A 16,478-nucleotide genomic window follows, 5' to 3' on the forward strand; every position below is an offset into this window, starting at 1 on the left:
GAAACAGGGCACTTGACTATGTGATTGCAGCCAGGTGCCCCATTTTTGCATCAGCACCAGTGATGGGGGTAAGAGCTGCAGTGGTACCAGATGCATGGTCTGGGGATGGGCAGGTGGATAAACACCCACCCATCCTTGCACCAGCCTGGGGACCAATCTGGGTTGAGCCCTTGGCCTGGAAATAGGTGGGTAAAAAGACCTCAGTTCTATGGTGGTAAAAGAAAATTGTCCAGAGAATTTTGAGTGGGTTGCTTTATCTATGCATTTAGAAGTTTAATGTCTTACTGTTGTTAGCACCCTATTGTTCATCAAAAACACTGGGAAATGGAAGAAGGAAGAGACTGACTGATATCATAGAGAGAAATATAGGTATTTTGTGGCATGAAGGTTGAGGTTGACCACAATCAATTTGGAGTTCTTACTGTATTTACCTATGTACTGTATTCATCTATGTATTTACGGTACCTATTGTTAAGATATTAATCTTGCATGGCTTGTATATTCAGCATTTTATAGAATGACATACACAAAAATCAAGTAGGTGCTTTCAAAAAGACTGACAATCTATTTTCTGACATAGACAACCAAAGAAGAGGGCGGGGGGAAGAGGCAATTTTAATTTTCTAAATATAATCAGAACAATTAAATGATGATCAAAATGGTTCCAACACATTTTTGGACTAGAGCTCCCATAATTGTGCATATTTGGTCATATCGAAGGGCACTAGGTTGCCTATCTCTGCAAATACAATAATCATTGACTTGCACTCTAAGGGACTACAGCTGCTTAACAAGAAGATATATGGTATGATTTTTTTTATATGGAAAACATTGCACACACAAGTTTTCAAGTAACATTATTCATTAAAGCCTTTTTGAACACTTAACAACATCAGACTTCAAAGAAGCATAAAACCTCTAAGAAGGACCTGCAAGCCCTGACTGCTCCGTCCAAGTTATTAGCCCAGTAAAATAGTACTTTCTTATGTGGATCTGGCTCACAGAAACATGGCAACAAATCTTTGCTATGTTTTAGAAGTTTCCCATATTCATAGCAGTTATTTAAACAAGGATCTGTGGTTTCTTAAACTTAAAGGCCTAGAAATTAATTGCCTTGGTCAGCATTAAATCAAAAAAGACACAATACTGTCAAAAGTAAACTTTTTAGTCCCATTTCAGTGAAAATGGTAAACAGGTGTATGAATCTCATCATACATGCAGAGTGAGGTTTGTCTTCTGCTCCCTACCCATTTTCCTGCTTCGTTTGTACTCAGGTGATATAAATTCTGGCTCATCTTCCAGGATCACCTTTTCATCTCCAAATATATTTTCACTGCAGTGATAATATTTTCATGCATTCACTTCAAAACCATGGATGCTGATTTAAAGTGTGAAGCAAGCAAGCTTTGGGAGCATTGCTGTGTGCAACTCTAGTTAAACTGTTCTACTGGGGAAAAGAAAGGTATTGTTCTAGATGTGTTGCCATCAGAGACAGACGACTTGAAGTAGAAGGACTAAACAGATGTCCCTTTCAATTAAAATTTGTCTGGTGATTTCACTGGGGATTTTTAGAAAGCTTTACGAAGGTTTTCATGCCAAGAATTGATAGCTAATACTAGTTTGTAAGAATTCCAATTTACTTTATAATTGGTTGTTGTACTTGTTTGCTTTTAAGAATGCTTGAAATCTTTTATCTTTGTCTTTTGCCTTACCTTGTAGTTTCTTTCTTCAATCATTTATACGCTGTGAGAAGAATCAGTTGATAGGCTAGGTAATCAGGTAGACATGTTGAAATACATGATGTGTTTGTCCTGTTGGCACAGTTGTAAGCAAAGGATCCTGTTGTTGTTGTTTTAAGTATACACAGTTATTTGATCTGTTCCATTCAGTAAAAATGACTGGATGAAGATGTGCTGGATATGTAGGAAAGAAAATGAGTAGGAATGGTTTTATGTTATAAAGAAGCCCTTTCTCTGATAAAGAATTTCCTCTGTCCTGCATTCATTAAAGTTAATTCTAAAATGACAAGACACTGAAAGTGTTTATATATCCCTATCATAGGGGAAAGAGGAGAATGCAAGTCCTTCCTTCATTTCTGTGTACAATTCTATATGCTTTTTATATGTGCACACTTTTGCAAAAAAAAAAAAAAATAAATCAATAGAATAAAGCCATTTTGTACATTTTTGAAAGATACCCATTTTTATACACAATAGATATTTTTTCAATGCACACCTAAGTTTGTGAATGTGTTAGGAATTCCAAGAATACACAGATTCGATAGCAAACTCTATTCTGGTCTTTCTTTAGTTACATGAAAGGTGAATTTGATAATTTTACATGGAAATACAAATGAACAAAAATTGTATTCCTCTCTACCAGTGTTTTCAAAACAAACTGCTGTGTCTTGGTGTGCTGCTCCAAATGGAGAGAGAAAATGTTTTCTTTGCTAGTAGATACTATAACCTTTAGTAATTCCTCAGCATAGGAGGCCTCCCAAAAATGACACACTCTAAAACTTGAGGGGCTGGTACCTGAAGAAGATTTTTTTCCTTCTCCCATACATTAGAAGAAGTGCTTTCCCTTCTTGCATAAGGCTGGATCTTGCCCAAGATCGGTGTACTTAAAATTAAGTTCTGTAATTGTAAGCAATTTCTTCTGAAATAAGCAATGCATGGGGTCTGGGAGGCATTTTTCACCCCTGACCCATGGGCTAAATTCCCTCAGCATAACAAAATGCTTTGTGTTCCTTCCAAAATGGCAACAGGAGGTGACATTGTGTTACCTTCTGTCATCATTTTGGAGGAGAAAAAGAGGGAAAAGAAGGAATTTGAGAAGGTCAGAGGTTGTTAAGGATTTGGAAATTTGAAAGGTGTTGTGTGCATGTATTTAGGGAGCTTTGGGTAAGAGCTGAGTAAGAATTCTACTTAATTTTTTAAAAATTAGGGGTTCAGAGAACTTTGGGGAATAGTGTGGAGCTTCAGAAACAGTGGAACTGGAATCAAAGGATCACATATAGGAGCTTATCGCTTGGCGACTTAAATCTGCTCCAGCCTCCTGGGCTGCAGCTGGGACACAGGATGGAGGCAGGAATTATTACACACTAAATCATCACCAAATCACCAGCCATCATTAGCCTGGGTCCCAGCTGGGTCCAAGCCACACTCCGCCAGCACTTTTTTAGTGTTGGAATGCTTTCCAACTGACTAAAAAGTGCTGGCAGAGCACAGCTTGGACCTGGACTGATGGTAGCCAGTAGTTCAGCAGCAATTTAGTGTGTGATAATCCCCGCTTCCATCCCATGGCCCAGGTGCAGTCCAGGAAGCTGGAGCTGATTTAAAACGCCAAGTGATAAACTCCATGGTTTAAGTCCACACTTTCCCCAGCCCTGGATTAAATTAAGTAATTCTACAAGTAAGGTCCAAAACACACTGCAGAAGTAATCCAGTTTAGACCAAGCTGATAGGTCAGTAATTCACCGGGTCAGTTCTCTCACCTTTTTTATAGATTGGAATAATAATAGCTAAACCCCAATCCTCTGGGATGTGTGTCATTCTATCAATCCATGTAAACAAACTTGCTAGAACAGGAGCCCACCAATCTGTATTTGTTTTTAATAGTTCAGGAGGGATGTTATCGCAACCAGGCGCTTTACCTGTTTTTAATTTGGAAATCAATTTGGTAAATTTCTTATGTCTAGTTCAGGTGTTGTTTGATAGATCTCCCCTGGAGTAAAGATTCAATATCAAGGGAAAAACTTTGGAAAAAATTGGAATCCCTTAACATCGATAAGAGATTACTGGTGCTTATGAAGAAGCTTTACGAAAATACCTATATGAAAGTCCAATGTACCCCTGCTGGACATTTAACAAGAAAAATACCTACCTATGTTGGAGTAAGACAGGGCTGCATATTAGCCCCCATCTTATTCTACTTCTATATTAACTCTTTAGTTCATCATTTGGAATTGATAAATTTTCATCCCCCTCATTTAGCATATAGGCTGTTATATGCTAAATTTACAGTGCTTTATAAATAAAGGTTAATAATAATAATATGCCGATGATCTGGTGCTTCTATCGCAGACAAGAATAGGCCTGAGACGCCTCTTAAGTGCTCTTGCTACCTACTGTAAAGATGAACTGCTGACTATAAACTACAACAAAACAAAGGTTATGGTATTTAATAAGAAAAAGACCAAACATAAATGGCAGATCGATGGCCATCAAATAGATCAGGTTACCTCATACAAATACTTAGGGATAACCTTCCAGTCAACAGGATCATGGAATCTGCAAATGAAGCATGCCATTGCTAATGCCCAAAGAAGTACCAAAGCACTTCTTTCCTTTTTCTATTCTAAAGGTGGCCAATATGTCCCCACAACCATCCAAGTATTTGTCAGCAAAATAATTTCCCAGATGCTGTATGGCTGTCAGGTGTACACGCCTAATGATTACAACTCATTAGAAGTAGCACAAACCAATTTTTAAGAGCAATTACAAGAATTCCAACATGCATCTCAAATGTAATACTCAGGTTGGAGACAGGACAAATTTCGATGGAAGCCCGAATATTGATGCTTATTGTGAATTTCTGGTTAAAGTAGACTTTTCTTCCTGTGAGACTTATGCCATTAATTTTGGCAGACACTTTTCAATCTAAATGGAAAAACTCTCTGACTACAAAACTCCAAAATCTGGGTCTCACGACTAACGCCCTCCAGCCTATGGGATATTCTAAAGCTAAAACAGCCATTATCCAGCACATAAAGGACATAGAATTCCTAAACCACAGAACTCAGTCCGCAAACTATTTTTCTTATTGGGACAGTTTAATAATAATAATAATAATAATAATAATAATAATAATAATAATAATAATAAGTTTTATTTATAGACCGCTATTTCGCAGTGATCATAGCGGTGTACAGTAAAAATTGCAATACAAAATTAGCCCCTATGGTCTCTCAGCAATCAGGGCAGGAGCAGCCTCTGGCCACAGCCACTCCTTTTGCGCCATCTGCTTGAGGCCTTCAAACAAAAATAAAGTAGGCCCTCCATATCCACAGACTTGCCATCCGTGGAGCCCAGCATCTACTGATGTCAAGCCCATGTGGGGGAATGGCAGAGGAGGAAGAGGTGGAGGAGGAAGAGGAAGTTGTGTGGAGGATGAAAGAGTAGAAGGAGAAGGCAGAGGCATCAGAGGGAAAAACAGTAGAGCGAAGAGGAGGAGGAGAAAGAGGAGATGGCCCCCTGCTGCCCACCACTGTGAGAGCACTGAAGTGGGCTTCAGGTGGCCAGGGTAGCAAAGTCCCATTTTCCCTAATGATGGTGCAGCTGCATGGCCGCACCATCACTGAGGACAATGGGACTTGTGTATCCACAGATTTTAGTATCCCCGGAGGTATTCGGAATTGGTCCCCTGCGGATACCAAGGATCAATGACTTGGATAACAGAATTGGGGGTATACTTATCAAATTTGCAGATGGCACCAAATTAGAAGGAGTAGCTAATACCCCTGAGGATAGGAAATTCAGAATGATCTTAATAGTTTAGAAAGCTGCGCCAAAGCTAACAAAATGAATTTCAACACGGAGAAATGTAAGGTACTGTACGTAGGGCAGAAAAATGAAATGAACAGATATAGGATGGGTAACACCTGGCTGAACAAGAGTATGTGTGAAAGGGATCTAGGAGTCCAAGTAGACCACAAATTGAACATGAGTCAACTGTGCGATGCGGCAGCTAACAAGGCCAATGTGATTTTAGGCTGCATCAATAGAGGTATAGTGTCTAGATCAAGAGAAGTAATAGTGCCACTGTATTCTGCTCTGGTCAGGCCCCACCTGGAATATCGTGTCCAGTTCTGGGCACCACATTTTAAAAAGGATGTTGAAAAACTGGAGCATGTCCAAAGGAGGGCGACCAAAATGGTGAAGGGTCTGGAAACTATGCCCTATGAAGAACGACTTAGGGAGCTGGGGATGTTTAGCCTGGAGAAGAGAAGGTTAAGAGGTGATATGATAACCCTGTTTTAATATCTGAAAGGATGTCATATTGAGGAGGGAGCAAGCTTGTTTTCTGCTGCTCCAGAGAACAGGACCCGGAACAATGGATGCAAGCTATGGGAAAAGAGATTCCACCTGAACATTACGAAGAACTTCCTGACAGTAAGGGCTGTTCGACAGTGGAACAAACTCCCTTGGAGTGTAGTGGAGTCTCCTTCCTTAGAGGTCTTTAAACAGAGGCTAGATGGCCATCTGTCGGGGATGCTTTGATTTAGATTTCCTGCATGGCAGGGGGTTGGACTGGATGGCACTTGCAGTCTCTTACAGCTCTATGATTCTATGATTCTAACTGTACAGTCATCGCTCATTTACCCTCTTTCTCGCAAGCAATTGCCCTTTGAATTGGCTTGCCATAACATCTGCTTCTGCTCTGCCACCCCACAGATGAGTTAATCCAGGGACAGAGAAATGATCCCAAAAGAAACTGATAGAATCCACAGAAAGGACGAGCAGTTCATATTAAGCATAAAGATTTGTGGGTGGTCCTTGTAGGGGAGTGATAAAGCAGATTATGTGGAGTAGTGTTGACAGTGGGCACCCTCCCTCATTCAAGTGAAAAAGAGAAGCAACAGGAGCATGTTGTTTCTTTGGAAAACATGCAGGGTGAGCAGGGTTCAGGCAATGCTCTTTCTGGCTGTCACTTCCCCAGCTGCATGGAGCAAATGAAGGAAGGAGGTAAGGGAAAGGAGTGTGCAGTGGTGGATGGCTCCGGGGGAACAGTGGTCCTGAGAGCCCCAGTTGCAACCATTCCCCTAGCCACCCCTCCCTGGGTCCACTCATCTCATCTCTGCTTCCTCCATCCCTGCTACTTACCTTCCTTCTTGTCTAGCACCATTGTGGTGCAGTGACAGCTGAGTGACATCACTTGGGGTTTAGTGCTACCCCTCTTTAATGGTACACCTAGTATTTCCTATTGATACCGCTGCTCCTGCGTGATGTCTTTCATCCAAACCAAATAGGGTAGAATTCCTACCCTATTCTGTGTAGGCCCTCTTCTTTTCAACCTAAAGCCATCATAAGGAATTGCTTATATAAACTGCTCCAAAACCTTTGCAGAGAACAGCTGATAGTTAATATATGGGACCATAAACAAAACAAAAAAGATTCTGCTACTGAGGCATGACTCCTTTCATAGGTATCTACACTTTCCTTAACATGTTTGTAATGACCCACAGTCAAATGTTTCACCAGAGGTTCACAAACACTGATACAAAAAACAGAATGAAGATGCCAGCTACAGATGCAGGTGAAACATCAGGAATAAACTCTTCTAGAACATGGTCACACAGCCCGAAAAACCCACAAAGAACTATGGATGCCGGCCATGAAAGCCTTTGACTTCACAAAAAATGGAATGTTTTTCTTCTGCACATAGGTCTAGATCACAACCTCTCTCTGAGAGAACGTCCATCTTCCCAAAATTGAAATAGAGCTTAGAAACGTTACTTTTTAGAACTGTAGAGAGAGGAAGTATGTGTCTCACTTGACCATTTGTGGAACTATTTTAAGCAATCTTTAATCAGTTACACCACAGTAAATATTTGAGTTTCTGAAAACAGAATCCATCAATATGACTAAAACTATTGTGTAGTTTTGACTTGGATTTCCCCCCTGTCAGTCTGTGTAGCCATTCAGCATTATAGTATGTCCTTTGGCAGCTTGGCATTTTCTGTTGACATTAATAAAGTTAAAAGTAAACTTTTAACTCGATTCATCTGTGAAAGAGCATCACCTTTCTGCTGCATTGTGTTTGCTTTCTGTGCAGTTCACAGAAGTAGGAGCCAAAGTAGGCCTTGAGGAGAAAACAAAGCTTCTGTACTATTCTTTTAGTTTTCAAAAAGAGAACAAACCTTTCTTCTTCTTAAGCAGACCTCTTTCCACATATTGCCATTTCATTTTCAAATGTTGCTGAAGCAACATGCATTCATTGAGCTGAAACAGAGAGCTGGGGCTCCTCTCCATTTCAAAAGCAGATTCACACAATTCATAATGTCTTGAGGAAGTTTGCTCATTAACTTTATGTATTTGGTAAAGCAACTAAATTGCCTTACCTTGGAAACAGCCTCTATAAAAAAACCATTTCTTTTAATATAAGAAAATTTTTGATAAACATGAATTGTAGAACATCAGTGCAGATCTGGTGTATTCTGCTATAAATATTTGCGTTTACAACACAAGAGGAAGTCAGGCATAACTGTTTTGTCAGTTTTGGACTATAACGTTTGAACGCTTAAATGTTAAAAAAGATATGTTTTTTAGAATGCTAAAATAGCTAATCAAATTCTCGCTGTGATCTGTTAAGACTTACAGAACCAAACTTGTTTTTACATTAACCACTTAATGCTACTTTAATTTCTATTTTGGTACCTATAACACATAGTCAATAAAATATTATAAACAGTTTGCCAGTTTGAGCCTTTAATCTGTTCTACACCGGGAGCCAATTCACAGCTCTCTTAGCTGTGCTGAATTAATATTTTTAAAAGCTTCACTGGCCAAAAAGAACTTCATGTTAACATTTTCTTTTCTTACTCCCAATTTAAACAGAACATGGATGACAAACTGAAGATGGCCTCATTATGAAGTTAGTCATGAATATATTGTGCTGGTGCAAATGGGCACATTGCCTGCCAGCTTATGTGTATAAATGCATTTTTGAACCACAGGCAGGGAGGCATTTGGGAATGCAGTCTTCAAATCTGGCTCAAAATCATTCCAGATTAGCTGCTCTTTTTAGGAGATGAAGGAGAATGAGATGGTGAAGAAGTGGTACAACTGTTGATGGAGTGGCCATCTGTGCTGCTTTAAAGAGAACAATCCTCTGACATTCTGTTCAAACGACTGTCTAGTTTAATGCGTGTTTAATGATAAAGAACTATAAAGAGGGAGCCCAGTAATGTAATGCTTTACTACTCATAGGCAAGAATGAGTAAAGTTAGAGTTTTTCTCATCACTGTGAGAAAGTGGTTTTCTGAATAAAAATGGCCCATTTCTGTTCACTTTATCTCATTCACACCAAGGACTGCTAATATTATATATCCCCTTTCTTGTTTCACATTTTATAACATCTTGGTTTATAAGTGAAATGGGTGGAAATATTCTACCTCGTACATTTTGCAAGATTTCAAAATTAAAATATCTTTTGAAAGCATGCAGTACACCAGAATTAGTCCAACTTCTAAAAGAGAATTGAAACAAGAGCAGAAAATAGAATTCAGTTCATTCTCCAATGTCTCATTAAAAAGACCACACAAGCCATCTAAGGCTGGTGCATTGTTGAATTTCAGATTATAAACTATCTTTCGTATTTCTTTAGCTGTAAATTTCTCTGACAAAAGATTTTGGGTGATTGATTTTTTTAACCATTCATTAATAACCAAAGCATTAAAAATGCAATCACTTTAAGGCAATATTAGGACTGAAATTATCTCAAACTCTTTTTCTGTAACAGAATCATAGAATTGGAAGAGACCATAAGGCCATCCAGTCCAACCTCTCGCCATGCAGGAACTCTCAATCAAAGCATACCTGACAGATGGCCATCCAGCCTCTGTTTAAAGACCTCCAGGGAAGGAGACTCCACTACACTATTGAACAGCCCTTACTGTCAGGAAGTTCCTCCTAATGTTGAGGTGGAATCTCTTTTCCTGTAGCTTGCATCCATTGTTCCGGGTCCTGTTCTCTGGAGCAGCAGAAAACAAGCTTGCTCCCTCCTCAATATGACATCCCTTCAAATATTTAAACAGGGCTATCATATCACCTCTTAACCTTCTTTTCTCCAGGCTAAACGCCCCCAGCTCCCTAAGTCGTTCCTCATAGGGCATGGTTTCCAGACCCTACATATCTGGTAGAAGTTTGGAATGTTTATTTTTTTTAAAAAAAATTAATTAATTAACAACTTTTACTAATATAAAACAACATATATGGGGGAAATACAATATCTACATTTAAATACTGCAAACTAAACACTATCTACACTAATGTAGTACATATAATAACAATACAGCGACAATAAACAAAAAAGAAAAAAGGGAATGAATGTGACTGCCAATTTACTATGTGAAGATTGTAGTTATTAAACTCTTTTACTTCCTCTAAACAGATATGTAAAATAAATTTATTAATCCAAGCTACTATTCTTCGAATCCTAAAATTGCTATTTCCCCCTAATATGGGCTCATAAAGTCAATTATCAGTTTCCATTCTTTTTAAAAGTTACCTACAGATCTTTCTTTAATCAAATTCTTCAGTTGATCAGTTTCTACCAAATCATGTAGTTTTATCAACCATTCCTCTTGTGATGGAGTACCTACACCCTTCCATTTTTGTGCATACAGTATTCTCACTGCAATAAGAATATTTTGAACAATTCTTCCATGTTTCTTTTCTATCTGTTCTTACAGTATTCCCCATAAACAAAGTTCTGGTTTCAGTTGCAAGTGAAGCTTCAGGATGCCTTCCATTGTAGAATATATCAGAACTTTGTCACAAGTCACATATGAAAAAAAGTCCCCTCTTTTTGCTTACATTTGCAACATGTGTCAGTGGAACCCTTTTACATCTTTGGGGGTCTTTTTGGTATTAAATACCATTGGTGCATCATTTTATAAAAATGTTCTTTCAAATCACAATTCAAAGTGAACTTCAAACTCTTAGTCGATATCCACCCCCATTGATTCATTTGGATATTATAACCAATATTTTGAGCTTATGTTATCATGCATTATTTAACTTGTTGCCTGGGAGGGAGGCACCACAATAATACATGAGCCAGATGTGGAGGAAAGGCCACAACTTTATTAACGCAAAACCAACAACCAAAGGTAGGGTTGGCAAAAGCATGAGGTCTGGATCATCGTACAACCCGCTGTTGTAAGATACTAGGCAGTCATATATCAGCAAGACATCGGGATGAGCTAGGGGCTAATGGAACACCCTCTCTTATCCATGCAACTTACTGATTGCATTTAATAATAAAGCCCCTAGTCACCAGGAAGCGATGTCACATTATGGCCCCCGCAATGGCCACAATGCATGCCCTCATCGCTCCCGTGTCCCATAGGGACTCCCGATATAGTGCTATGCAACCCTATAGACCATGCCCACCAGATCCAGACCCTCTCCTGCCGCCCCAAATTTGTGACAAAAAACACCAGCACCCTAGGGAGGGCGGGTGGGAGAGCCGAGCAGCAAATGGCGCTGAGTGCCGGACCACGCGGCCTTAAATGGCCAAGCAAAGGTGGGCTGGGAAGGGGTCACCCCAACCCCAGAGCAGCCGACAATCACTGCTCTGGAGGACTGGGGAACCAACGAGAGGGCTATCCGCCTCCCAGAGCGGCCATCTTTCCCTCCCATCCACCAATCGCAGGCAAGCATGCCCCACAGAGCATTCTGGGCGCGCACAGCCCTGCATCACCGCTCTGGCGGCAACACGGCCGTGCCGAGTCAGGCGGCCGTCTTTTCTTCCTACATTTCCATTCTTAAAAAGCTTATACATTTTAGCAATTAAATGTTCATCATCTGTATATAACTGAATTTCAAATTCGAACCATGTAATGTTCATATCCATCTTAAATCCTTAACTATCTGTCTTAAAAATACAATTGAAATTCATACCCTCTATTTTATTTCTTCACTTGTTTACATTCATAATGCTCCTCTCAAGCATTAAGAGAGTTCATAGGTTTTCCATAATCACTAAATATGTTTTCTCTTCTGTACAAAGCTTCATATGGCAAGACCCATAAAGGCATTTTAAGATTTAATTTTGTTTGCTATTGTTCACATTCTCAACAAAGATTTTCTAACACAATGGTTATTGAAATCTACATTTGCCTTAATTTTATTATACCAGAGAAACCATTGCAATAAAATCTCAACTCAAACCCCTCCAATTGTAATAGTCTCTTTTCCTCCAATTTTATCCAATCCTTCAACATAATCAAACTACAGGAAGGGAAATAAATTTTCAGATCTGAAAGTCCAAGACCTGCTCTCTTTTGCATCTTGTAAAATGCTAAATCTCATTCTGGGTTTCTTATCTTGCCATAAAAAATTGATATATCTTTCTGGCATTGTTTAAATGGGTTATCATTGGTCAAAAGTGCTATTGTTCAAAACAAAACCATCATCTTTGGCAATACTTTAATAGAATTTAATGAAAGTCTGCAACAACTACAGTGTCCACATTTGTAGTGACCTCTAATATGAAATGATTCCTGAGTATGAACATAAAAGTCAGTATGAACTAAAGAGTCCTTTAAGGTTTTTAGTTCTACGTAAAGCTATAATGGGTGCCTGCGAGCAACCAGGAATGTTCTGTACAATATGCCAATGTTTACGAATGATACGCTTGATTTGATGAGCAGCATGATTGAAAGTAAAAGAACCTATGATCCTATTGCAAGTGGTTCTATTGGAAGGGAGAAATAATGTGGAATGATCTTTAAGAGAAGCTCTATTCCTAGCATCCTGGACTATGCGATGGGGAAAAGCTCTATCATATAGATCTGATTGATAATGATCAGCTGCCATCTCAAAATGGATATTTTTGGAGGAATTCCTTTTTAATCTTAAGAATTGAGAGTAAGGTAAGGAGATTTGTATACCACTGTTGAATTCTATATTTACCTTACAGATATATATATTTTGCAAGTAATGATATGTCTTCGGTACATTCTTTATAATTAGTAGTACAGTTTATCCAGTGTTTCCCTCCCGTCTTGTTAGTTATACTGTAAACCTTCTGGTCGCTTTGGTTTTCTGTGGTCTGTATCCCGCCTATATCTATAAGTCATCTCCATACATGTTCCACCTTGCTGTGAATTTAAAAATACAAAGTGTCAACAATTGGGCTTAAATTCAAACAGCATGCTCACAAAAAAGAAAAACATATCCCTTCCTCAGTAAAAGAAACTAAGACAGAATGCTAGAGGATTTTACTGTTATCACATTAATTGTTACCATTTATTTCATGCCTTGGAGTTTTCAACATAGTTCATGTACATTATGTCACTAATCTTTAATAACATCTTCTGGCCTGGGAGGGAGTGAAAGGACAGGCCCAACGCCATCAGGCCTGAAGAGGAAGGGCCCTCCCCTCCCTCTTTCCAAGTGTCATCTTCTGGCCTTAGAGGGAGTGAAAGGACAGGCCCAATGCCATCGGGCCCAGCCTCGATTAAGAAAAAGAGCCCTCCCTGCAGTCCATCTGCCTTGGTCCAGGCCTCAGAGGGAGAGATGAACTGCTGGACCTGATCACCTCCACCCCAACATTCCCTTCTCCTTTTGTGTCATGTCTTTTTAGATTGTAAGCCTGAGGGCAGGGAACCGTCTATTATCCACTCTGTTGTAAGCTGCCCAGATTCCCAGTGATTGGGCAGCATATAAATAAATCCTATTATTATTATTATTATTATTATTATTATTATTATTATTATTGACTTCTAAACCAGAGGAAGGTAGACTGAAGGTTGCAGCAGTGACTTCATTAAAAATTAAGGCTGAGATTGTACATCAGAATACATATAGTAATTGTACCAATGTAGCTACTCCTCCAGATGTTATTGCCCCAAACAGGCATGTGCTCTGCCATTTTCCAGGAGTGGGACATACTATGATGAATTTGCAGGGACCTCCCTGGCAAATGCCTGTTTCAGCACATCCAGCTGGAAACATGGAAATGGTCACATGAGAGGAGGGGCTGCACTGCTTAAAATGTAATAATAATAATAATAATAATAATAATAATAATAATAATAATTTTATTGCTCAGTCCAAAGACCATTGCATACAAAGCATACAATTACAATTGCAAAATTGACATTTACACATTATTATTAAAATTAAACAAGTACATGCCTAGGCAGAGAGTACATATCTTGCATTTTAAAATAAAATAATCATTGATGTTATAGCAAAAAAACTCTTATAAATGTATTAACTCAGGATTCCACGTTGATGTATATGTTCTCTGCATACTTTTCTTGGTGGCCTTTACTGCAAATGCTACTTTTTGGATTGCATGTTGAATTGTTGCTTGCAACAAGTAACTGAGGCCCTGTTCAGACCAGCTTAAAAGGTTGGCCTGGAGGCGGAGGCAGGGTGTCACCTCTAGATGAAGCATGCCCGACTCCACCCCCCTAGGACACCATGACGCCACACTGTGTGCAGTGTCATGGTGCTCCTCCGACACCGCATCCATATGATACAGTGCTGAAGGAGTACCATATAGCAACATGGCTAGGGTGCCCTTTCCAGGACACAAAAAGGAGTTGTGGGGATTTATCCTGGGTTTGAGTAGAAAATCCGTATATTTGTACATATGTGAGGACTGTCCTCAATAGCAACATCAGTGTGAGGCCTGGGAGCAGAGTTCAGAAAATCAGACAAAATTGTATCTGCATATGTGGAGCTTTCACTATTAACGTGGTGGTGACTGCCACATGAGCCATTTGTTCCAGGCTGTCCAGGTGCCATCACTGTGGCCAGTGTGTCCATGGGTGATGAAGAATTGCATCTAGCTCTTGAGGCTCAAGCCCCAGCCATGGAACTATACCTTTTCTTTTTAATTGAGTGGATCTTATTGATCCACTCAAAAAATAATCAGGAACAAGACCATTGTCACTGGATGCTATCACAGCAAAACAATGTTCAGTGTGTTAGTATTTCCCCATACAGATCTTTTCTCCTCTTGTTCCTGGCTTCTGAAGATAAAGAGGTGCTACTTGAAAGGTTAAGAGTCGCTATGGAATCAAATGGTACCTTTTTCAGATATATATTTGCAAACAAGACTGAAAAAGTCAGACTTATTCACAAACAGTGGATAAGATAGGAATTTGCCTCATTTCCATCTTTGTGTCTTTCTGTTTGCTATGATTAAGAGCTAGAACTCATAGCTTGAGACCTTTATTACCTTGTCTATGCAGTGGTTAAAAAGACCATGAATTTTATTATTTAAACCTTTTCCCCTAATGATAAAGCTGTTGCCAGATCTGCAAACAATGCTGCTGTGTAAATGTGTGTGAATTTATCACATATATTTTTACTAGCTTTGAGTGTTGCTAGGCTGGGGCAGCTATCTTCTTGGCCAGATTGTCTAAAACCTTATATTCATTTTGTTATCAGCTCCCTCTGATGCAGTTACTGGTCTCCTGAAATATGAACAATCATTGCTGTCTTGTCACATACTGTATTTCCTGGGCTCTGTGGTTGGCTGGTCATACAATATATACTTATAAGCTTTCTATATACTGGGTTTTATTATTTTGGATATGCCTGCTCAGTTAGAATGCCTCTCCTTTTTTGTGATACCTCCCTGGTCCTGGCCCTTACATATTTCCTTTTTTCGAGGAAGAGGGAAAAGTGTAATTATAAAGTTTGTTGTGATCTTAAATTGAATTTTCCTGCTAGATCAGACCATATGTGTTCCTACTCTAGTAATTTCTTTCCAGCAGCAGCCAGACAAATGCCTTTTGGGAGCTCACACGCAGGAAACGATGAAGGCAACTCTGCCTGTTTTGTGTCCCCACCATCTGGTGCTCATTCTCTAAGGCCAAGCAATCACCTGGCTATTCTGCTGAGCTCTGCGGAGTTGTTTTGTTGAAGTGTTCTCTTCTTCAGTTGCTTTTTTGCTGACTTTTTCTTTGGGGGTTGCTTGGTATTTTATTAAGCTATATATCCATGTTCTCTGCTGTCTTGAATGTTTGGTATTCTTAGCTGCCTTCTGGATTGTAGACCTAAAGGAAGGATATATATATTTCAATAAAACAATAAATGCATTAAATAATAAACATTCAATGGCATATGTCTTCTTCACCTGATATTTCCATTTCAATACCATGCATAATAGCTGTTGATAGATTTACCCTGCATGTATTTCTTCTAATTCATATTAAAATCCATCTAAGCTTGAGGACATCACTACATGTATAGATAGTTAATTTCTTTGCAGTGTCTCAAGTTCCCTCTAAAGTTCACTTTCTCCCCAATGAACTCAGCATTTAGAGTGAATTTATCCCAATCCTCTGCTTCAGTTTAATGGAGTAAGTTCAAGTATAAGCAGATATCCTTGACCCCACCCCCCCCCCTGAAAATGCTACATATCAGAGAAGTCTGCTCAATGGATGGGTTGTGGTACAACAGAGGGATAGTCCCTAAAAAGTGAATATAGGGACATCCTTTTCCACAGTGGAAGACAATTTCTGGATCCAACCCACCATTATTTTTTAACACTGCTTTCTAAACTCTGTACCAGGTTTGTGCTCACAGACATTAATATACAGCAATCTGCTAAATGAAACACCTGATTCTAAGATTAGAGATAGGCAAGGTCGCTCATTAAGCGTTTCATTCACCACCATCCCAGATTACTCCATTTGGAGGCAAAGAGAACATGTGCATTTGATGACA

At 39.3% G+C, this 16,478-nt stretch overlaps 1 protein-coding gene across 1 annotated transcript in view; it reads left to right on the forward strand.

Annotated features, from left to right (window-relative positions):
- CNTNAP2 (contactin associated protein 2) overlaps positions 1–16,478 on the forward strand; it is a 1,400,287-nt gene that overhangs the window by 670,569 nt on the left and 713,240 nt on the right. The gene's annotated exons all lie outside the window — the stretch shown is intronic.

The sequence above is a fragment of the Sceloporus undulatus genome, chromosome 6 (assembly GCF_019175285.1).
Source record: "Sceloporus undulatus isolate JIND9_A2432 ecotype Alabama chromosome 6, SceUnd_v1.1, whole genome shotgun sequence".
NCBI lineage: Eukaryota > Metazoa > Chordata > Lepidosauria > Squamata > Phrynosomatidae > Sceloporus > Sceloporus undulatus.